This window comes from Jaculus jaculus, chromosome 2 (assembly GCF_020740685.1).
Source record: "Jaculus jaculus isolate mJacJac1 chromosome 2, mJacJac1.mat.Y.cur, whole genome shotgun sequence".
Classification (NCBI taxonomy): domain Eukaryota; kingdom Metazoa; phylum Chordata; class Mammalia; order Rodentia; family Dipodidae; genus Jaculus; species Jaculus jaculus.
The window spans coordinates 209,753,646-209,777,967 of NC_059103.1; positions in this window are offsets into that span (position 1 = coordinate 209,753,646).

The following is a 24,322-nucleotide window of genomic DNA, read 5'->3' on the forward strand; positions in this document are numbered from 1 at the left end:
ATATTGGTAAGTTATAAGTCCCCTACATACAGTTATGAATAACTATAAGAAAAGTTCATCTGTGTCCCAGTTTTCTTCTCAAAGATTAGACACACCAACACCTTCCTCTTAGTAGTGTGATGCATAAATGATGAAATAAAATTACTCATGAAAAGCACCTAAGCATAATATGTAAAAAAGAAAAATACTGGACTAGAGAAATGGCTCATTGGGTAAAGGAATTTGCTGACAAAACCTGATGGCTCAAGTTCAATTCCCAAGCACCACTTAAAGCCAGATGCACAAGGTGGTGCATGTGTCTGGAGTTGATTAGCAGAGGCAGGAGGCTCTGATGCTAGTGCTCTCCCCACTCTCTCTCTCCCTCCCTCCTGTCTCTGCTAGCAAATTAACAAAAATTACTTCCATAAGTGTTAATTATCACTTACTAGGAAATTTGTTAAATGTTTATGTGCATATGTAAATAAGAATCTTTACATTTCTTACATGAAAGTTCGTGGGTTGAAGGTTCTGAAAATCAGAGGTTTCTCAATATGAAAGCAACATTTGTTTTTGTTTATTTCAGAATCAATGGCATGTGAACCTCAGGTGGTATCAATACATAGCAATTACCTTCTTGTTGTTGAGACAAAACACCTATGAAAAGCAGTTTATGTATACAAAGGATTTATTTCAACTTACAGTTTCAAGTGTAAATTTCACCATGGCTGGAAAATCATGGCAGGTGTGAACAAGAAGCCTGGGTCACATCTCCACATCAGAAGGAAGGATATAGTCTAAGTACTAGGCTCAGAGCTGGGCTGTACAATCCCAGTGCTTTACCACAGCAACACACCTCCTCCACCAAGGCTTCTTTTCCTAAAGTCCTCACAAACTTTTCCAAAGTGCAACCATCTGGGAACCAAGTATTCAAAACACATGAGCCTATGGGTGAAGTTTCATTCAAACCATCACACCATGCTAAAGCAGCACCCAAGTGAAGTTGCCTGGCCTTGGGATCAAGGTAGCATATTCTCACTTCCCTACATACCTTTATAGAGCATTAGCTTTCATACAACCTTCTTGTCACATGTGCTAATATTCTACAAGTAATGACCTGCCACCTTGCATTGAAAATATTGTCACCCCCATGTAGAATGCTGTGTTACTGGCACATCATCACAGTGTTATCATTCCTAATATGAGATGAGAAACAGCAATTTGGATTAACAGGTATTAGACTAGAGAGCTAAAGTCAAAGAATAAAAGCAAGTTAATACCTTTTCAAGAATAAAGAGTTGGAGGAGGTAGCACTTGAGAGGAGAACTGTGAAATCACTTCCCATTGCAGATGTTGGGTGTTCAGTTGCAGTGCTCAGGTTACACTAAAGTGTTCCCAACTCATCAGCTGTTTCCATGCTGTGGGGCTGACTCAAGTGAACATTTGCAGCTGTGCCTTAGAGTTGTCTCTTCTTGAAAGAAAATGGAAAATCACGATAATATTTCACAAAATTCTCCTTGTTTGGGAAATGGAAATGAGGCTAGTTTACAAGGAACTGGGGGGATTTAGAGCTTGCAATAGGCATGTGATTTTTCTCCTTTTGGTTTCTCCCATAGTGGGTTTCTCCCATACTGAGTGGGCAACTCCTCTGTGTGACTTGTTTCTAAGACATGAGAACCAACTGAAGGGAAGAAGACACTGGATGGAGACATAATGAATATTTGTCCTATCAGTGCAGTGCTGGACTGGAAGCAAACTTTTTCTGTGATGGCCCCAAAATACTAAAGACATGCCATAAATTATTTAGTGATCCCTTACTGAACACTTTCTCTGTGCCAGTACAATGTGTTGTATTTCCAGTGTCCTAATTGTTTGTTTTTATTATATCAATTAATTTTCATAGTTCTTCAAGGACAGTACTATCTTATGTCCTTAAGAACTAGTTTATGTTTCTTCATGATTGCTGAAAGCAGAGTTTTGTCAACATGAAGTCATCATGATTTAATTGAAAACAATTGGGCTTTGTAGCTAGTTCAACCTTAGCTTATTTCCCAACTCTGGTATGTGTGAGTTTGTTATCATGATCAACATAATTTAAATTCTCTTAGACTCAATCTGCTCATGCATAAAATAGGAGTAATAATGACTACTTCATAGGATACTGGAAGAATTAAAATGAGGGACGTTTGTATAAAACATATTAGAAGTTAATGTTTATTGAGCATTTTCTTTGTGCCAGGCATGTGTGAACCACTTTATGAACATCTTACTTAATTCTAACAACACCCTTTATAAAGCACAAAGAGTTCCAATTTCATTTAAAGAAACTAAGGTTCATAAAAACTAGAATTTTTTCTAAGGCTATAAAACAAATAAAAGCCATAGTTGACATTCCAAGTTCTTCTTTCTTGCTCTGTTATGGCCTCAGCCACTATTATTCAAAGGATTTAGAACCCTGACAAGTTGTGAAAATATTCACCATTATTTGAGGTTTTATACAAGTGTTCAGTATATTGTAAAATAACTTAGATGCAGTAGTTCCTGAAGCCCTTTTCAGTTCTAAATCTTGTTTATATAAAACAGATTTAAATATAAGCCATTAGGTAAAAAAATAAGTATGTGTAAGCCAAATTTGGCTTGGTATGAACTATAAGTCATAGTTTCCTGAATTGACCATGAAATATACCTACTCCAAACTGGTAGACGAACCCTTGGTTCAATTGCAGTCTTTGTTTCCCTAAAACTTTTTCTTTGATTTTTTTTTTTTTTTTTCCTTTTGCAGGTATGTGCGGTGTGTTGCCTGATGCTTAAGACTAGTGTTTGACATGTGGAGGCCAGAGTAGACTTTTGGGTGTTTCCTTCTACTGCTCATCCACATGTTTGCTGAGTACATAGTCTTTCACTGGATCAGGGCTCTTTATTTATCTTTCTTTCTTTTTTTTTTTTTTTTTTTTTTTTGAGTTACAATGGCTATCTAGTGAGCCCAAGTGATACTCCAGTTTTTTCTCCTGTCAGGACTGAGGTTACCTGTGTGTGTGGCTATACATAATTGTTTACATGGCTTTGGGGAGTTGAACTCTGGATAAATCAGACCTTAGCCGACTTTTATAATTAGGCATAAAATTCTTGCCTGGTGAGTCATCTCCCCACCCTCTTTGATTTTATTATTTTTTTTTCAGTTCATCTCCTTTCTTTGCCTGGCCAACCTTTAGGCTACATGAACACTTTGAAGCGCAGTGTGGGTACATAAAGAAACTTCTCCTGCACCTGGCACTTGATGTTTAAGTTCTCCTTAGCTATAGATTCACTCCAGCTGGCCCTGACTACTGCGTCTTTTCCAAATCCTATCACTGATTATATACCCATGGTAAATTTGGTTTCCTTCACTCACCACTGTTATATCTTATCTATCTAGGCACCTCCACACCACTCAGATATATGTTTCTATTACTGGAGTAGGATCAACTCATAACTAATTATGCAGTTATTCCAGGCCCTATAACACTTGAGAAATATATCCTAGGATATCTGCCCAACACAAAAATGCCTCCTTTCCAATTCACAGCCTTCTCTAGTACTGTGTGAACCTAGAAGCCAGCCCCCTTTTGCAGACCCCACACATGATATATATATTTTTTTCTTCCAGATTCAAGAGAAGCAAAAGTCTTTAAATGTGAATGACAAGAAAGAAAACAGAGCAAAACTTTGTACCTCATTTCTCAAAGGGGAGACTCAGTGTTAATAGATGGAGAATACTGTAACCAAACTTTTCATTTGACAGTTATGGGAACTGAGAGACCAGAGAGAGGAAGCCTTAACTTCCCATTTATTTTATTTGCCTTTTTCTACACAATTATACAATGTACATAACACATGTGAATACATACTCAGATTCTCTCTCTCTCTCTCTCTCTCTCTCTCTCTCTCTCTCTCTCTCACACACACACACACACACACAAACGTGGATTATAATATCTAAAGCTGTAACTAGGTAAGTAAAATTCAAGTATAAAAATTAGACAATCTCATGGAAGACGAAATCAGACAGGTTTAAAAATTAGATGAGCTGGTCATGGTGGCGCACATCTTTAATCCCAGCACTCAGGAGACAGAGGTAGGAGGATCATGGTGAGTTCAAGGTCACCCTGAGACTACATAGTGAATTCCAGGTCAGCCTGGGCTAGAATGAACCCCTACCTTCAAAAAAAAAAAAAAAAAAAAAAAAAGAAAAGAAAAGAAAAAACAGCAACAACAAAAATTAGCTGGACTATAGCATAGTGAAAAAGAAAAGAGTGTTTTGAGTCCACCGTCTCCTGGCTTTGTTTGGATGGGTGCTCTCCTCTATGTATACTGAGCTCAGGTGACTTAGTTCCTTCTAAAGAAGGAGTGTGGACCCTCCTCCCAACATTGTTGATAGGATTACACAAGTGTCTCTATATTAACTTGCTTACTGTCTTTCTGCACATAGTACGACATTACACATATGTGTTTTCCTGAACAGGATGAAAGTCACAAACCCCTAAGAGAGGTGGGGGAAGAGTTGGTCAGAGCTACAGTGAGGTGAAGGAAAATAAACAGGCAGAAACCAATAGACCCTCAGCAACAGACCCGTATATGGTCTAAACTCACCCAACTTCACAAGAAAGACACAAGAAATAACCACATAGCTTTGTTGAGCACCGTGTAGTGGAAATATTTATAGAAATACAAACCAGCCAACAGATACTCTAGCCTTTAAGAGATGACATATAACTCCTAGGGTACACTCGACATGGGCCACTGCACCTGCCAATGTCGACATCTCCAAGACTTTGGACATGCGTAAAATAGAGGTCAACCTTATGGGTGCAGGCAAAACCTAAAACCCATTACCTAAAACCCATTTTCTCTGGTGAAACCTGAAAATATGAGCTATTTCCCCAGGAGAGGCCACTGGCAGCCTCAGCCACAGTGATCTGAGCTGGGATGAAGCCATGATACTGAGTTCCAGTAAAACCCACAAAATGTTCTCAACTTGTGACTAAGCCTGAGCTACAAAAACCAGCTCTAACAACCACCTCAAGAAGGATGGCTATGTGTGGTGTGGCCTAGTAATCTCTTTTCTCAAAAACAAAACAAAACAAAAAAAAAACTGAAAGAGTCAAGACATTCTACTTTGCAATTTTCAACATTTTTCAACAATGACATATCCAGGCACTATTTCATGCTAATCATTGTGTTATGAGGTCTAGCAGGAAGGCAGTTCACTGTGTGCTCTGAAGCCTGGGGCCTCCTCAGGACCACCATGGGGCCTGAGTGGAGCTAAGCAGATGGTGTGCTTGTCTGTTACTCCCCCGAGCCAGCCACAGCAGCCTCCTTTTTATTGATTTTATTTTACTGGCTTTCCTCACATTTTATTGAAAAAATAAGTACATAAAAAGGACGCAATATTTTTCAAAGGGAAAGAGTCTAAAAGCAGAATTGAGGATAATTATATTCAGTTAAAGGGATGAAGGGCACCTCACTTAACACTGAAGGGAAAGCCCTGGCATTTGTTGTTTACCATGTGCCAAGGTACTGCTCTCAATAAGAAGTGCTCGGATGGCCCCAGGAGGGAATTTTGGTGTTGAGTCTCCTTTCTAGCAGAGACACGGAGGTCCAGGCCCAGCCAATCAAAGGCCATAGCTACTTCCTGCCTGCAGCATTGCTGTGGGAGGGCTGCTCTTATCTGACACTCTGCCGACTCCTCCCCCCAGGCCCCTTAGTGCTCGTGTTCTCAAGGCCGATGCCAGGGCCTATCCCAAGCTTCTCACTTCTGTCTTTGCACTTTGTAATTTTCAGCAGCTGCTCAAATATTATTTCCTCAAAAATTGTTTTTCCTAAGTATTTCATGTAAATAGTGCCTCCTCTGGCCAATCTGTTTCTCCTTTACTTTGCTTTATTTATTATTGTTGTTTTTATTTCTTAGCACTTAATAGAAATGGTCAGCAACAGATACTCATTTACTATGTCCTTTGGTCTGTGGAGCAAAGCAGATTCTGAGATTAGGAGCTTGGTAAATTTCCAGATCACTGTCCCACTGTTACAGCTGAGTTACAACAAAGCCCTGTGGATACGTGTGAAGAGGGCGCAAGAGTTGAAGAGGGCACGAAAAAGAAAAAGAATCGTAGGGCTGGAGGGTGGAGGGATTGCTCAGCAAGTAAAAGTACTTGTTTGCAAAGTCTGACAGCCTGGATTCAATGCATCAGTACCCACATAAAACCTAATGCACAAAGTGGTGTGTGTCTGGAATTTGTTCTGGTGGAAGGTCCTGGCATACACATTCTCTATCATTGTCTCTCTCAAATATTTATACCTATATATATGGAATTGCACTGAGAAAGAAAAAATAATGTGTGGTGAAAACCTAGAATGTGAAATCAGTTGTCTTAAAATGTCAATCGCAGCTTTTCTCTTGAGTAGCTGTGGGACCATAGTAAGTAAGTGTTAATTTCCCCTTTGTAGCAGAGATAAATATTTTAGACTCATCATGCAGTGGCAAGGATTAAATGAGATATAGCGTTGTTTTCTTAGTCTATGTTTTTGCAGTAGCCTTTGTTTTGGAAACATAGGTAAGCATTCTGATAACCTCACAGAAGGGGAGATAATGACGAAGAAGTGATAGAGCACATGTTAGGTTCTGGGAAAGGCCCTGACAGAAAGTGCAAGGAGACCAGCCACTCTGGTTGGGTCACTCAGGATGTTCCCTTAGACACCTTGTCTCACCTTTCTTGTCTGTGTTTCCTATATGGTTAAACAAGGAGGTTGGGCAGCATTTCTAAGGCATCTATTGCCTTTTAACTTTGAAGTCTCTAAACAGAAAAGGACATCTCACAGTACACCTAGACCTGGTTTCCCTTGGATTTATGGCAGCAAATTGTTCCACCCACACTGCTTGTTGTCAGGAAGCTGGAGTGACCTATTAAGGATTTTATTTGCTTCCTATTTGCAACCCAAAGGAAAACTGTCAGTTCAACTCACCTTGCAGATAATTGCTGGTTTTTCTAGATGCCTACAGTTACTACAGGCAGTCAATCCACTCTTTTATCTGGATCTTTAGGCTCATTCTTGATAGGTGAGTCTCCTGAAGAGTGCCATCACCCCATGCACTCACCCTTGATGAATATAAAAAGGGTGAGCTGTATCCATGTTCTGTCAGAGACCTCTGTTCCATCTCCATTGTGGAGAGTTCAGTGGTTTTGTTCATGTTGCAGAAGAGTCATTGTTTCTTTGGATGCTCTGGCTGATTTATTGGGGGAGGCTGCAAACCTACATAGTCATAATAGCTTCTAAAATCTCAGCAGAGTAATCATAGTTGTATAAATTAGTGTCCTAGAAAGGGCACTAATAACATTGGTCTCTCAAACACTCGTAAGCCACACCTTTGGTTCAATACTCATAAAAAGCTGAGGTGTTTATTTTGGGTTTTCAAAGTATTTTTATGTGCATGTATCATTTAGTACAAATGAAAGCTGCCTGGATCTGTTATTTTTACAGCCCTTGTATTTGATAAGGAGAAAATGAGCCTCAGAATGCCTCTAGCCTTGCCTAAGGATACAGATTAAAATCTAGATTTTCTGACTAAAATCATTGACTCTGACTTAAAGGAGAATGAAGGCAACAGGAAAACAATGTAGGCAAAAGTTCTTATGTAGTGCAAATTAAGAGGCAGTGCTGAGTTCAGCATACTTTCAACTTCTTATTCCTTTAGGGGACACAGAATATCCCTAGGAGAAGAGACAGGGTCACATATATAAGTAATCAGGAACAATAAGGCCTCAGTCACCTGCTGTAGAGATAAGGCAGAGTGTGAGGACAAAGGGAGAATGAAGGGGAAGCTTTGAAGATGGTTGCTGAGGAGCTATCTGGGATTATAGATATGAAAACCCAGGTGTAGCACCTGTGACTTCTTGCACACTATTTCCTATCTCTGTGCCTCAGTTCACTCATTTTAGCTTCTTTGTATAGTAAGAATATGTCCCTCATAATGTCCTTTATAAGAATCAAAACTAATGTATGAATGTTCTGAATAATGTTCCTGGAACAAAATGGTAGTCGCAACTCTCTGGTTGTAAACATTGCTTCGACTTTCCATACTTAAATTTACTCACAAAGGAAAAATGGTGATTGCTTTATTTTCTTCAAGATTCATGTATGAAATGTGGTTGTATTTAATAGGGTATTGAGGGAAAGGTTTGTGATAGGTTTATTTCATATGTCACTGATGAGTGTGTCGAGATGGGCAGCAAGAGAGCAGGTAGAAGTTACTATGGTGATTACATCATGTTGATATTAAGGAAAACATTAAAATTATCTTCTGTTGGATATCTGTTCAAATAAATATTATCTCGTCATTTCTCCTCTACCATGAAAATTCCATGAAATGAGTCATACCAGGTCATTGCACATATACAGAAAAACTAAAACTCAAGCTTAAGAAGACTTGTTTAAAGCCACCCAGATCATCAATGCTGTTTCAAGCCTCATTCCATGTCACGTTGGCCCTCAGACACTGCTCCGTGTCCTGTGTTGGCTCTGTTCACTAGAGCTGTTATTTTCTCTCTGACTGACCTTCGTTTTCTTTGTTGCATGTCAACTTCACTTTCCATGTTCATCCTTTCACACAATAGTGCGATAATGCATATTTTAAAAACGTACTCTCTGTTGCAATGTGTGCATTTGTGTGTGATCTATTATTATCTACTTAAATCTAAGTCTTGATTGCATAATTCAGCATTTTAATATTCACTTTGAGAAGTGTTTTGAGTCACTTCTCTGCAAAGGTGCTGTATTAAATTACATTCATTATTCTTGCTAAATGTAGACAAGCCATGGCTCAGGTGAACTAGAAAGTGACTCCCATTATCCTGAGCACATTCCATCACATCCGTTATTCTGCATGACATTTATCAACATAGCATTTAGACATTTTAAAGAAAGAAAAAAAATCACTTTAAATTCCAGAGCATTTAACTAACACTGAGCCAAGTTCTGCAGGTGAAAAAGTCACTTCCTTGCCACAAGTTACACATCACCTTAATTCTTGGAGCTCAGTGAGAATACATAAATACATACTAAGACTCAGAGTATGTGAACTAAAACAACTTACCTGCTATAATTTATGGTCCACCTGTTTGCAACTATGGCTGTGTTATTCATAACAAGAAATGTCTCCTAGGGTACTGAGGACACAGAACTTGTGTTCACATTATTCTGTGTTCCCTGAGCCACTTTTATCCTTGTTGTTGTTTTTCTCACCCTGTGCAAAAATTATGTGTCTTCTAAGGGCAATGCCATCCTACCATTATGCCTTTTGGCCATTCCCAAAGCTGACATTTATCAACCTCATTTGTTTGTATATGAAGTAATCACAGACTTCATTTCTACTCCAACCTCAGGCTTTAAGTGCTGAAGGAGACTCATAATGTCATGCTGGAGTTCTCAAATACATATACTGAGATAAGGATTTGGGAACAAGTTAGCAATTATGGAAATACTGCTGGGAACATCTGGAATAAGGAGTGAAGAAAGAAAAAGAGAGAATAGGAGATAAAGTCCCATGAAAAGAAGCCTCCTGTTGCAGGGCAACAGACCTCTGGAGTACATGGTACATGTCAGAGGCTGACAAGCTGGTGATTCCTACCCTGCAACATTCAATAATGAGTTAAGGGTACTGGGTAATAGGTAGGAAGACTGAAAATTTCCAAACACTGTGTTCCAGTGAGAGATACTCCAGTACCCTGAACTCTTCTCCAGGATGAAGAGGAAGCTGGAAGAAGAGAATGAAGGTAAAGCACATCAGTGCTCACCAGTAGCAGTCACATATCTCCACCATCCAAATCAAGACAGATGCCAAAACTCGGTGGTATCAGTATGAGTCCACTAGGGCTATCATCAAGAACTACCCCAGCCAGGCTCAATTAAGGAGCACGGATTTATTGTCTTATCGGTCTGGATGCCAGAAATACAAGTTAAGGTGGCAATAGGGATAGTTTCTTATGAGGACTGTGGGAAGCAGTTTCTGGTCTTTCTCTGGGGTTTGTCAAGAGCTAATTTCTACTTCTGTTTGCACTGGTATCCTCCTTGACTTCATTATAGCCTCTGTGTTCATATATTCTATTTCTATCAGTATGACAATAATATTACTTAAGGGTCCCACCCTTTTAGAAAATGGGCACATTTTACATCTGTAGTGATAGAATTTCTAAGTAAGGTTGTGTTGTGTCACATTGAGTTTGGGCTTTGACATATAAATTTCAGAGAGAGATAATTCAGCCAATAGCAATAACTTCCACTTTTGAAAAATTTACTAAACCCCAATTCAGCAAACTATCTACAAACTGACATTGCATACACAACTCCTGGGATTGCTCTGGAACCATTGGCTCATTATATTCTATTCCTATTGTGTCTGTTCTTTGTCCTTCTTTTGCATTCAGTCCTTGAAGAATTTAACACACACACACACTCACACACACACACACACACATACACACACACACACACAGAGAGAGAGAGAGAGAGAGAGAGAGAGAGAGAGAGAGAGAAAGAGAGAGAGAGAATAGCTATAAAATATAAAATGACTGACAAAATCTTTGTAAATTCCAAAGCCTTGTATGCACTTTAATTGTCATTAACTAACAGTTCTTTCAGAAGTGTATATTGGACTCCTGTCTTGTGTCAAACACATGTTCCATGGTGTTTCCTATTTTTGCTAACTTTAAGTGAAGAATGGATTAGAGGAGGAAGATCATATTTGGAAGGCTGTCATAGTGGAAAAGATGGGATCTCGTGTGAGAGAACCACAGAGGGAGAAGCAAGGAAGTCAATACTTTTGAGACAAAACCCCAGTGTAGTTGTACCGACTTGATGACTCATTGAATAATAAATGGGGGCCATCATATGGATCAAGGGAATATATCAATATTTTTATCTATATTAAATACTGTTTCATCTAAACAATACAATTCTATTCATGCCTTTGCACTGGTTACCCATTGACTACCAAATAAATAATAAACTCTTCAGCAGATTCCCTTCTTGAACTTAACCTTGGATAACCTTAGCTATCCCCATTCTCTCCTCACATTGTTATTTAGTCCTTGTTTAACACTTCAGCTGACTCCATGCCTTTGCTTCTGACCTTACACTCTGTTGTGTGATATGAACAAGACTCTGCTCATCCCAGACAGGGCAGCAGTGGAAGGCCAAAAATTATGATTGCATTGCATGCTAGCTTAGAGAACTAGTGAGTTTAATGAATTCATTCACAGGTGCTTAGGTGAGGGGTTATTTACAGGGTGACTCAGAGGGAAGCTGCATCATTGAAAAGCCCACCTAAGCCTGGAGACCGCTCAGGAAAGCAGAATGCCTGGAGCTCTCTGCATGACTGTAGGCAGATTGCCTGGTCACTGCTCAGAGTCTAAGCCCCCAAGCAATTGTTACTCTATACAAACTTGGGAGGTGGGGGGATCTTGTTAATCCTTTAAGTCTCAGCTTTCTGAGTTTTATAAATTTTGTTTGCTTCCTAAGTTTTAAGAGCCTGTCTTCTTCCACCAGAAGGAAACATTTCAACTTCAATGAAAGAACTGCACAATTCACCTGCTGTCATCTCTCTTATACACCTTCAGGTGGCTAAACCAGTGCTGAAACAGGCTTGCCTGGACTCTGAGAATCACAGTTGCCTCTTCTGCTTTTGTGCTCTCTTTGGACCCAGTAAAATATATCCTCCTATCACTATTTTTCTTTCAGTGGGTTGAAATCCTATGTGTGTCCCAGTCATTAGAGAGAGACTCCCTGAGGGAAGTCATAGGTTAGAGTCATCTTTGTATATGCAATTCTTAGTGCAATGTCCTGGCCTTGAAGAGGATGTAGAAAGAACCATGAATGGAAACATCGAAAGGACATGAATGGAAACATAGACCCATTCACACGTTGGGTAATATATATATATGAAAGGCTGGAACTGTTCTCTGACCACTGCCGCCGATGTCCAGGGTGGTCCCCACCGTGCATTCACCTCGGTGTTGACAGAAAGGAGACAGGTGATCAGCACAGCAGGCTCCTTCCCAGCTAATGAGCACCTTTGCACATGGCTGAAGCTGGTGAAGCTCAAAAATTGTCCTGAAAATTAGTTCCTTTTCCGTCCAATTATTATCATTCTGTTCACATCATGATAGAAATACGATGACATACCCCATCCAGTAAGCACAGTTAGCAAAAGCAACTGTAATTTTACAGACAGAAGCTTATACACTCAAACCCAAAGAATTTTTCATGATAGCTTTTTGACAGCATCCTCTTCTGTAAGTGAGAACCAATTATAACTAACTTTCCAGAATTTGGATAATTATAAAAAATTCCACAACCCTCAGTCTAGGACAAAACTTTGTGTGCCAACAAAGAGACGAGTGGTATTCAGGGTAGGGAAAATGTCCTTTGTGCAGGTCTAAGTATTTCTTATTCTGATAAGGTTTATTGAAATGTAGTTGTGGGCATTTGGGGCTGGCCCACAATGGGGGTGTTATGCTGGCATTTAGAACTTTGTCTAATTCTACTAGTTGCTTGGACATATCCTAAGAGCATCGGTTGCCTCATTTCATTTAAGCCTTATGAAGGGTTTAAGATTTGCACCCGAAGGTTGGGCTGTGTAAGTGGAAATTCAAGTAATTATGCTTTTAAGCTTGTATGTTTGGCATCTAAGCCACACAGACTAGAAGAATCAGAAGTACTTAATAAGTGTTCTTTTTCTTTCTTCCTCCCAGTGTGCACTCATTTCCAGTTCCTTTGGATAAGCTGCAAATAGAGTCTGTCCTACAGATATCTCTGGGGAATGGCAGATACACAGCCTTTATTGGCCAAAGCCCAACCTTAAGAAGATTAAAGATATCTTTCTTTTCCTAAAAGTGACAGATATCTTAGTGCCAAAGTTGCTTCGCTGTAACATGGTATATCCCACTGGGAGTTTTCACTGGAGTTAAATGAATAAAATATTAGGCCACACATTTTTTTCTCTCATTTCATTCTCCTTCTCCCTTCATTTCCTCCGGGTCTTCCTCTGCTTCTGGGAACACTTCTCACTTAGTTGATTTTTGATACTGTGGCATTTGGCTGAAGAAGCTTTTAAAGTAAATCCAGCCATGAATCATTATAAATAAGATTAGGAACCTTTGGCCCAGCAGCTTAATAGCATACCTGATGGGACTGTGGAGCAAGCCTGGCCCTCACCAACCACGCCTGCTGAGAACAGTGATGCAGGGATGCCCAGGTGGCAGGAGTGAGGGAAGAGGAGGTTTTATCCCAAGAGGGCCTGGTGCAGGAAGAGCCTGACCCTTAGGCCAGCATGGCTCCACCCTTCACTTACATCGGGAGTTGAGGCTCTCTTCTCTGGCAAGGGCGCACCAAAATTCATGGTTTTTAAACTTTTCTAAGATTCTGATGAATTCACAAAGGCAGGCTAAAGTGAGAAAGAGGCTGAAAATATAAGAGCTAAGATGAGTCCTGAAAACAAGAGATGAAGAAAGTACAAGAACAACTCAACTCCAGGGAGCACCCGGGACCCCGCGGATCTGTGTCCTGTGGGCACCAGAGATACAGAGCACAAAGTGAGAGATGTAGTTCTCTCCAAAGAGTCTCGTGGCCAATTTGTAGTTATTAGTTTGCATTAACCAAAAAGAAAAGTCCATCGGTTGCCATTTATTTATTTGCTTATTTGTGCATGCGTTAGTGCGTACATGCATGCATGTGCGTAGATTCCAGATGGCTTGGTTGGAGAATGTTTTGGAAAGGGATATCATTGTATATCTCTATGCACATCCATGGATGTGTTATTACCACACCCCGGCCACCACAAATAAGAAGAGTCTTGGGATCACTAAGGAAGTGGCAGTGTCTTGGGATTGTTCTCAAAATTCTGTCATTCACTACTGTGCTGCCTCTGAGAGGCAGTGCCACATGGAGGGTTCCCGGGCTGCCTTCACAAGCCGCACACCTCTGCTTCTCCTGCGGCCGTGGGGGGTTGCTTGTGCTCCATCTGACTTAGCTCTCCCCTCTAGAAGTGGAGAGACGTGTGCAAATGCCGACGGTGTGGAGACTACTGAATGAGGTCGTGCAGATTTGCAGGTAATATATGTGTACTTATGGAAATGTGCACAACACACTTCACAAACAAGATAATTTGTATGTAAAAGACTCTCGAAATCATCTAATCTAAATGTTCCAAAATAAAACTTTACAAACTGAAGAGCCAGAGGGCAGGTATTTACCCGACATGAGACATAGCTGAAGTTCATGCAGCTAAAGTGTATCTTCCCCAGATTTCAGACTGTTTCACATTAACTGTGAATCCAGTGTGAGGCACTGACTGTGCTACAGGTTTTCACAGTTCAGATTGTGGGCATCAGCACTGTCATCTTCATTTCACAAGCAAGTGAACCGCATCTTAGGTCAACCATGGCCCACTTTCCCACAGATACACACTGAAAGAGGATGACAGCAGAGCCCATTCTCCAGTCTCCAAAAGTATGCATGCGTAAGAGCACTTTGTCGACCCAAGTGGCCGTTACCTGTAAAACTGTTGTTTCCAAAATAGCCATACTGTCTTTTTTTTTTTTTACATTTTCGTTCAAGTATACAAAATATTTTGATTATTATCATTTATTGATTTTTTTAAAATTTAAAAGGGGTTGTACTCTTAGATTCACTCATCCCTACCCCAATTCTGCTGAGGGTCTTCTTGGGTGGAATTATTAATATTCACTGTGGGGACCAAGAAGCCTCAATAGGTCTGGGAAGGAGGGTTGGGGACATTAGGCTTTTCCCACCCTCCCTGCTTACAATATGTTCTCTCTCTCTTTGGAAATGTTCCCTGAGGCTTACTGGGCAAGATAAGAATCTGATTGAGTATTGCTCTCTCTGTAGGCTCTGGATCTATGTTTTGATGAGGTTTGAGTGACCACTGTGACTGTTACCATCTCCCTGGTTCTGGTTTTCATGGTAGTTGTGAGCTAAGCATAGTATTTGTTTCACGGCTTCCTCTGTAATGACTGCTGGGCCAGAGGCACATGAGGTGGAGGTGACTCATCTCATGGTAAACAGTTGGCTCTCTCTTCTTGATGTATCCTGGTTCATGCCAGTGTTCTCCATCATTTTCCCCTTGCTAACACACCTTGGAACTGGTACCTCCATATTATCTCTCTCTCTCTCTCTCTCTTTCTTTTTTTTTTTCTGAGGTAGAGTTTTATTCTAGTCCTGGCAGACCTAGAATTCACTATGTACTCTCAGACTGACCTCAAACTCACAGCGATCCTTCTAACTTTACCTCCCAAGTGCTGAGATTAGAGGTATGCATCACCACACCCTGCTCATCATAGTCTGCATTTTAAAACACATGTAGATTGGTTCTACTTTTGGAAAGAATTTTTCAAAAGCCTTCCAAGAAAGGAGATTTTAGCCAAACCTAAACCCATGTTTCTATGATATCAAGTTTAGTTTATGGGAGAAAAGTTACAACCCACCAATATTAAGATACCTAGAAAAAGAATGTTTTCCTTATTTATCATACATACACAGAAATGCCATTGCTCCAGATAAACCCTCTGAAAATGTCCCAGCCTAATTGATTTGTCTCTGAGAATGACTATAATTTAAGGATCCACAGTCATCCTTTTAAATAAAGAGCCAACATATTAATATCTTGCCAGTAGGAGTGGCTTTGGGAAGGTTTTAAAAACCATGTAGGAGATATATCTTTTTTCTTTTAAAAAAAACTTTATTTTTTATTTATTTATTTATATATTTATTTGAGAGAGAGAGAGAGAAAGAGACAGAGAGAGACCGAGAAAGAGGCAGAGAGAAGGAGAGAGAGAATGGGTGCACCAGAGCCTCCAGCCACTGAAAACAAACTCCAGACACATGTGCCCCCTTGTGCATCTAGTTTATGTGGGATCTGGGGAATCAAACCAAGGTCCTTTGGCTTTGCAGGTAAATACCTTAACTACTAAGCCATCTCTCCAGCCCCTAAATCTATATTTTCTACCAGAGCTAACTGAACCCAGAAAAGTCAAAAAACCACTAAAGATTATTGTTTTCAAACCCATGCCTTTTCTGATAACAGAGATAGCATGAATCATTTTTCATAAAACATATATTCAAAATCAATCTCCAGAAATTGGAATGGATTTACTCATTCAAGCATCCTAGGCTTTATTAAGTAACTCATGCTTCAGACCACAAGTATAGTTTTCCCTCTGAGCTGGATCACCTCAGGATCATCTTTTCCCCATGCATGGATGTACAAAGTCATAGCCAGAGGGTGTAGATCTAAGTTCATAGCTTTGCGAAAACTGGTTTTGTGACATGACTTCATTTGTCTCATTTTTAATATCATCAATTTGGATTCGATGATTGTAAACCTCTCTCAGTTCTGTCATTTAAGAATTTAAAAACTGGTCCCCATTGAAAAACAAATGCCATTTCTATAGCCCATTAAGTACTATGATTTGGGTAAATGACACATAGATGGTTTTAACCAAGGAACCTATCCATCAGTCGAGTAAGGGTTCTTGCACTTCGTTGACAAATGGATCCGAGGCAGCTTCCCTGTGTGCATGGTGTCAGGGAGCTCCTTGGCAGCTCTGTGAGACCAAAGTGCCCACAAACACTGTCAGTGCATTCTGTTGTATTATTCTAGAGCAGCATAAATTATAGGAAGCTAGAAATGATGGAGCTTTCCTTCCATCTGGGCAAACAAAATAAACAGCCATTCAGTGAAGAGAGAAACAGCCACACACAGTTATGACTGAGGCCAGTCTTAGCTGTGCACATCAACATGTTTTCCATGCCCCTCAGCTGATGTACCATCTACTCTCCGCAGGTGAGAAATGCTACTTAAAATAATGCTTCAAGATTGTGTGGGACTTGGTAAGGTCATCAATGAGAAAATATTTCCTAAACTACAACAGAGTGAAAAATGATTTCTGATTATACCCACTCCCTTCCTTTCCCAGTCATTAGCAAGGAATGGAATGTCCATGCAGTAGAAGTCCTTCATAGACATTCTGTATTGCTAAGTGTACTGTGCATCTCTAGGCCCAATGTGAAGTGCATGGATCCATTCTTTCCTCTGGAGATTTCAAACTATCTCTACCACTCCTGGCCTTCCTTTGAGAGCCTCCAGGACTCTCAGAGAGGATTAAATTTTACTTATTTAAAAGTGCTAATCAGCCCTGCCCATTTGAAAGCTTGCAGCTAATAGAGCAAATCTCCAGCAATTGATTTCCTGCAACATTTCAAGTCCACGGTGTTCTATTTTCCTAGCCCTTGCATTATCTAACGAAATGCTACTACTTCTTGATCACTTAATAACTACTGTTGAGGAGACAACAGAGTTGAAATTGTCATGACGCATTCTCATGAATCCTTACCCAGAAGTTGGAACTGAGGAACCAAGTTTAAGGTTCAGTTTCTGCCACTCATGGGCTGTATGAACTCATCACTCTGAGCCTTCATTACTTCACCCAGTTTCACAATATTGTTGTTAATAAGAAAAAGATGATGGACATAAATATATATTAAGTGCTAAGCCCATATATAGATATTAATTTTGTGGATAATTAATGTTGTAATGAGGAATAAGATGCATTAATAGTGTACTAAGCTATATCTAGCAAAAGCACCAAAATTAATGTGTTAGACTTTTCACAGCTCTGACAAATATCTGAGAGAATTTAAGTGGAAAGATTTGTTTTGACTCCCAGTTGCAGAGGTCTTAATTCTTGGTGAGCTGACTCCATTGCTTCAGGCCTCTGGGGAAGAAGATCACTGGGGTGGGATCATGTGGCCGAGGCTCTTGCTCACCTCAGGGGTCCCAGGGAGTAGAAAGACAGAAAGAGGTAAGACAAAATAATAACCTTAAAAGACATATTAGTCAACTACATCTTTCTGGGACAAAATACTGGATTAATGTCAGTTAAGGGAAGAAAATTTTTATTTTAATTTACATTCCCAGGTCTATGATGGCAGGGAAAGTATGGTGACAAGAGCCTGAGACAGACGGCCTCATTCAGTCCACAGTGTAGAAGAAAGCAACGAATGCAGAGTACTCAGCTAGCTTTTTCCTTTTTAAATGATTTTACTTTATTATATTTATTCATTTCTTTGAAGCAGAGAGAGGGGGAGAGAGAAAGAGAAAGGGAGAGAGGGCATGCCAGGGCCTCTAGCAAATAAACTGCAGATACATGAGCCACCATGGGCATCTGGCTTATGTGGGAATTGGAGAATCAGACCAAAGTACTTAGGCTTCCCAGGCAAGTGCCTTAACCACTAAGCCATCTCGGCAGACCATTTCTCCTTCCTTTTACAGTCCAGTAGAGCAACAGTCCATGGTACGGTTTGCCAAAGCAGTTGAGGTGGGTCCCTCCCACCTCAACTAGTCTAGTGTGGAAAAGTCCTCACTCACCTGATCAGACAATTTTCCCATAGTGATTCTAAGTCTTGTCGAGTTGGTAGCCAAAGATGAGTGGGCTCATCCATTGATTGGATAGAAGTTTCATGATCTAATCACATTTTTTCATTATATATTTATTTATTTTTAATATATTTTTAAATTTATTCTTTTATTAATTAGATTTGTACTCAGTAAATACAGTCAAGTTGGTACCATTGTTAGGCTCATCCATGTCCCACATTCTCCCCCTGGCCCCTCCTTGTTGAGGTATATGGGTCGTGCATTGTGGAATTAGCCCACAGTTATGGGTAGGTGAAATGTCTCTGCATATTATGACCCAACATGTAGCTCTGAAATTCTTTCTGCCCCCTCTTCTGCAAAATTTCCCTGAACCATGTTGGGTTCATTTTTGGTCTGCTTCAGTGATGAGGTGTTGGGAGCCTCTGGGTTTCTGGACATCTGATTTGGTCAGAATTGATTGTTCTCTGTGTCTATCTCCTTCACCCTTGTGCTGGTACCCAGTTCACCAAGAAAACAGCACCCTTGCTTGTTTCGCCAATTATTCTTAGTTTCAACTGGGGCCCTTTTGAGGTATGATGGGGTGGTTCTCTCCTTAGGATCTGTGTCTATCTGAAAAAGAGAAGCAGATTCTCCAATGGAGAGTAAAGTTAGCATCAGACAAATGGGATAACCCTTATGTTTTTATGGAGAATTTAATAGGTGTAGGCCCTCTTGTAGCCCATGATTGATGGTAGCTTGATAATGGAGAGCAGGCTTATGTTTGGATATGGTTCTGACTTGTTTCCTAGCTCCATCTATGGGTCCTGTACCACTGAGGGGATCAGTTAGCCAAATCAAGAGCAGTTGGTTTCCCACCATGGCTGTGTACCACTATTGCACTTGTGTGAGCATCATGACAGGTTATTTGCTGCTAAGTAGGTTAGACCATGAGTTGCTTGTGCAGAGATTGGTCATTTTCCCCCAGTTGCCCATGTAGCACTTTCTGGCACTAGACGCACTGACTGTCTGGGGACTGAATCTCTTCCAGCTTCTAGCCATGCCATTCTATTTTACGTAACAACCACATATGGTGTCTTCAGCAGTAGGGTCTTACCACTAACCTTTGGTGCGTCATCAAGTACTCAGACAGAAATCTGTCTTTCTTTTAGGAAACCTTGTAGGTCTCTCTGATCAAAAGCTCATTGTCGATGATAGCCACATGTTGATACTGGGAGTTACAGGTCAGTGCCAACCAACAAAAAGAAGAAAAAGATAACTGATATAAAATAGAGAGGAGAGAGAGAGAGTAGATATGTAGAAGATTAAGGCCAGCCTTCATCATACCCTCTCCAGTGTCTTGTGGCTCAGGTATTCCCTCAAGGGCCTGGTGAAGGTTCAACCATTTGGTTTGCCTTTTAGGGTGTAGAATTTTATGGTACCATTGCCATTTGGGTCTGCTGTATCAGTTTTGTGGGTACCAATATTCAACACATGAGATTTTGGATGGACACTTCACCTTCAAAGTAAAATAATGGGTTTTTATTGTGCATTCCTTATGTTAAAGGTATGGCCTAATATAGGAGATAATTACTGCTGGCTGAATGTGTTAGGTTAAACACATGGGTATCTTAGGCATGTGACCACTACCCATATCTAGGGGTACAGTAAACATTAAACCCTCAGTTTCTATGCTTTTGAATTTAGATAGGTAAGACTGAGAAGGAGCTAGGTAGCTTTGTGAGGTAGCTTAGTAGGGTGAGTAGGCCCTGAATGAAAAGCAGGAACAGCCTTAAGTCTATCCTTGCAATCTCTACTTTATCACAGATCAGAGAAGAATCTCTGCTCTCCTTATCTCCTGACTAAAGGAGTTAACTAGATCTGCTTTTCCACAAACAAACTGAACCCCTCCTGGGTGGTAGTTTCCCTTTCCTAGAATTCAAACCTGATTCTGGCATCGTGGTTGGTTAAGACTAGCCTGAAAAGTTAGTATCATGCTACCCTCTTCTTGAGCCAGGCCCTAGCCCAGACAAATCAGCCCTCGCTCTGGCTCACCTGAGCTAGAAGCCCCACCATAATAAGGTTGTAAATATATGCTTCCCAAATGGGAAGTCTTGTTCTTTCCTGGCTTCTGAACACCCCAGGTTTGGTGGTCCATCCCTCTTCTCAGCCCAGTCGGGCTGCTGTGAGGGGAGATTCCCTCCAATTCTATTCCCACATGGGCTCTCTAAGCCTTCTGCCCTCCACATGGCAAGAGCTCCCTGAAGTTTCTTTTTTTATTCCTTATCTTAATTTAATAAAGTCTCTCTGCACCTTTCCCTCTGGTGTATGGATTTTAAATCTTTAAATTCATAAGACAAGAATCCAGGGTATCATAAATTTACTGGTGCATTGGCATATTGGCATATTAATAAAGAACCCCAAAATTCCCGAATCAAGATGGCACTGATGCCTGAGCTTCCTGACTCTCATGTGGTAAACCAGAGAGGCATTTATTTACCTTGCTTCCTACTGCTGTTCATGGGTAAACATCAATAAAAAGCAACTTCAGTTGATTTCACACCATCATTCTCCTAGCTTTTTGGATGTGGTATAGCCACTGGTCTAAACTAAGCAAGAGATATCTCCGTTCCCTCTTCTATGTACCTCAGATGGACTTCTGTAGACCCACAAAATACCACTGCACTTGTCAGTTACATGTTAATCTTCAGAAGAACAAGGCCTTTGATTGATATCTAACAATACAACTGGTACAAATGAACAAATGCATGAGCCAGTGAGGATGGATGATGGGAAAGATGTTAGACCATGTCCCCAGGCCTTGGAACACTGGCAGTAAAGTGCATATCAATTCTCAATGTAAGTTTAGCCTTGTGTCAGAGAAAGACAAGATCCTTGTCTTCTAGCTGCACACTGAGCCCTAACACCCCGCTCTCCAGCACCACCATTGTTGTCTTTGGTCGTTTTATTTTGTCTTTGGCATTTCTTCAACACACACTTCTAACTTAAGCCAAGCTCTGACACTGATCACTAATACCACACACTGTGTACTCTAGACATAGCTTCCCAGGAAGTGTTGTTCTTGGCTCAGCTGTTGGGCTTGCCAAAGAAAACATTAGACAAAAATCCCAGTTCCCCTAGGATCCCTGGTGGCTCTAATGCTAATCAGATAGTTCTCCAAGTGCTTATCAGATGTTTCTCCTACAGTATCCATGACTTGTTTGTTTGTCATAAATTAAGGACACATCCCAGACAAGCTAAAGACACGATAGCACATGAGCTGGCAAATCCTGGCTTACCATCCAACTCTGGCCTCCTGATGTTACTTGTAAATAAGGTTTTATTGGGTATAGCCTTCCGCATTCATGTGTGGATGGGGCACAGATGCTTGCCTGCTACTGTGGAGCTGAGTGGTTGTGGCACTTAACTGCAGAGCCCATCGAGTCTGGAGTAACTGCTCTCACCTGCTGCAGAGAAAGCTGACCAAGCCTTGCTCTAGAAGATGAGCTCGCCTTTGCACATCAACCCAGATGTCTAAGTCACTGAATGACCTGCTGTGTTTGGGCGCTTGGTCTTGCAGTAGTGGTAAGGGGCCAACATGCTTTTTCTCACTCCACAGTGAATGTAGACACCACCAAGACAAAGTGGCTTTATCTGCATTGGCTTACAGGTGTAACTCAGATCATCCTAAAATCCAAAACCACATTTCTTAAAGAAATGAATGGGAAAAGAGGAAGTGACCTGGGAAAAGGAATGTAGTAATAGTTACTCCTGACATTCAGAAATCCACCTGGGGCTTATGAGACAAACCTAACATTGTGGCAAGAAAAACAAACAAACAAACAAACAAAAAAACCAATGCAGACTGGCCTGAATTTTCTATTCAGTTTTAAGCTTACTACCTGAGTGAATGAATGCAACTCATGTATTAATTAAGTCTTAATTTCCTAATCTGTAGAGAGTGTATGCTATGTGTAACTGAAGCCTCCTTGGCACGGGTCTGACTTAGGTTTCTCATCCTGGACAACCTGACATCTGGGACACACTTCCATGCTCCATGACGCACAAGGCATTGTCGACATGGGCATATCCTACTTAGTGACGTTTTATGAGAATGACACCAGTCACTGCAAATTAGGTGCTAGTGTGCATTGTCACCATCCTTGGAAATGGGTGGATGACGAGCGGCAGAGGGTACATCTCTGACATGGCAGGCACACTTGCAGCTGGAGCGTATCCCAAGCCAGAATCACAACTGAACCGAATGCCATTCACACAAAGGGAAGCCTGGGCATCCTGCAAGCATCTTCCCAGAGTAGTAGTTTTTTCCATTTAAATTCACCCATTTTCCCTCTCTCTTTCACCATGTAATCGCATGGTTTTACAATGGGTTTTGATGGAGATGTGGATAGTGTATGTATGTGTTCATGTGTTGATGTTTGTGATTGAGGGCATGCTCATGCCACGGAGCATGCAGAGGACAACTTCCTGGTCTTTGTCCTTGCCTTTTATCTTGGTTTCAGGCACTGTCTTTGATTCTGGCTATTCATTGATGAGTTTGCAGCCTAGCTGGGCTTGGAAATGCTCTTGCTTCTGCCTCCTATCTTGCAGTCAGGATTCTTGGGTTACAAAAGTCTGCCATGACTTTTTTATTTTAAATTTTACACTGTGTCTGATAACTGACTGAGTGTGGGTAGCTAGGTTTTAGTAGCAATCGATGTAGCTACTGAGCTATCCCCAGTCCAACAAGGATATTCTTGGGTTACTGAACTTCTTGTCCAAGCTCATAAAACCAACAAATGGCAAAACTAATAATCATATCCACTGTTATATAATTCCAGTGGGTAAATTTTATCGGCATGCCATGTGCCCACTCAGGAATGAGCTAATATCATCATTGTTATGAATGCTTAAGCATTCCTAGAATTCCTAGAAACTTAGAAAAAGCTTATTAAAGATATCACTTTGCTCAAATTCTAGCACAAATGAAAGCTAGATATGGGTATTTAAGCTCTCCAAAAATCATTTACTGAAAGTCACTGTCTTCCTGCTGCTGAGCAACTAGATTAACAAGGCTTTATCATCATTTATAAGGGGAAAAATGCATCACAAACCCATGTGATTTATGGGTTGGCAGGACCAATTCCATGAAAGTATGAATCAGCAATGGGCTAAGTAAGAAGACAAAACAAAACCATGAACACCCAAGACATTCCCAAAGCTAATAAGACATAATGATGCATGGCTTCATGTCTGGGTGAGGATGCAGGGATGATGTAAGGGTTCTGGACTGGTTTCTCTTTCACACTGCAACTCTATTGCTTCTCAACCTTGGAAAACAGAGTTCACAGGACCACAGCTAACCAACTCTTCTATGAAACAGCAGGTATTTTTGTGATTTTTTTTTCTAATTGTATGGAGTGGAATTTGGACCTGAAAAAAATTCACTCTTCTACAGACTGTTGGTTAATATTGAATAGGTAAGTGACAATGAAGCAAACTTTGAGATTTTAATTCAAGAGCAGGAGAGCTCCCAGATTTCACTTTTGTTCTTATTTAGCTTGGAAAATGTAGAGGGTGGTGGAGTTATTTAGTACTTTATACCAACTTCGCTAAACTTCAGGCAGCCGACAGAGAGAGGGAAGACACTTAGTGATCCAGGGACAGGGTTGTTACTGTCAGCTGCAATAGCTGAGTATTTGTTAAAGTTGTTTGATTACCAATTTATAAATAATTAAGCCAATGTGTAGCAATTTATGGTCACAAGTGTTTCAGAGCTAGCTTCAGGTTAGCACCCTGCCTTTGGCTCAAGTCTCTCGTGAGAAATTATGAGGCTCTGCGGTCATGGATGCAGTCATCTTGGGCTCCCTGGGATGGACAAATTCG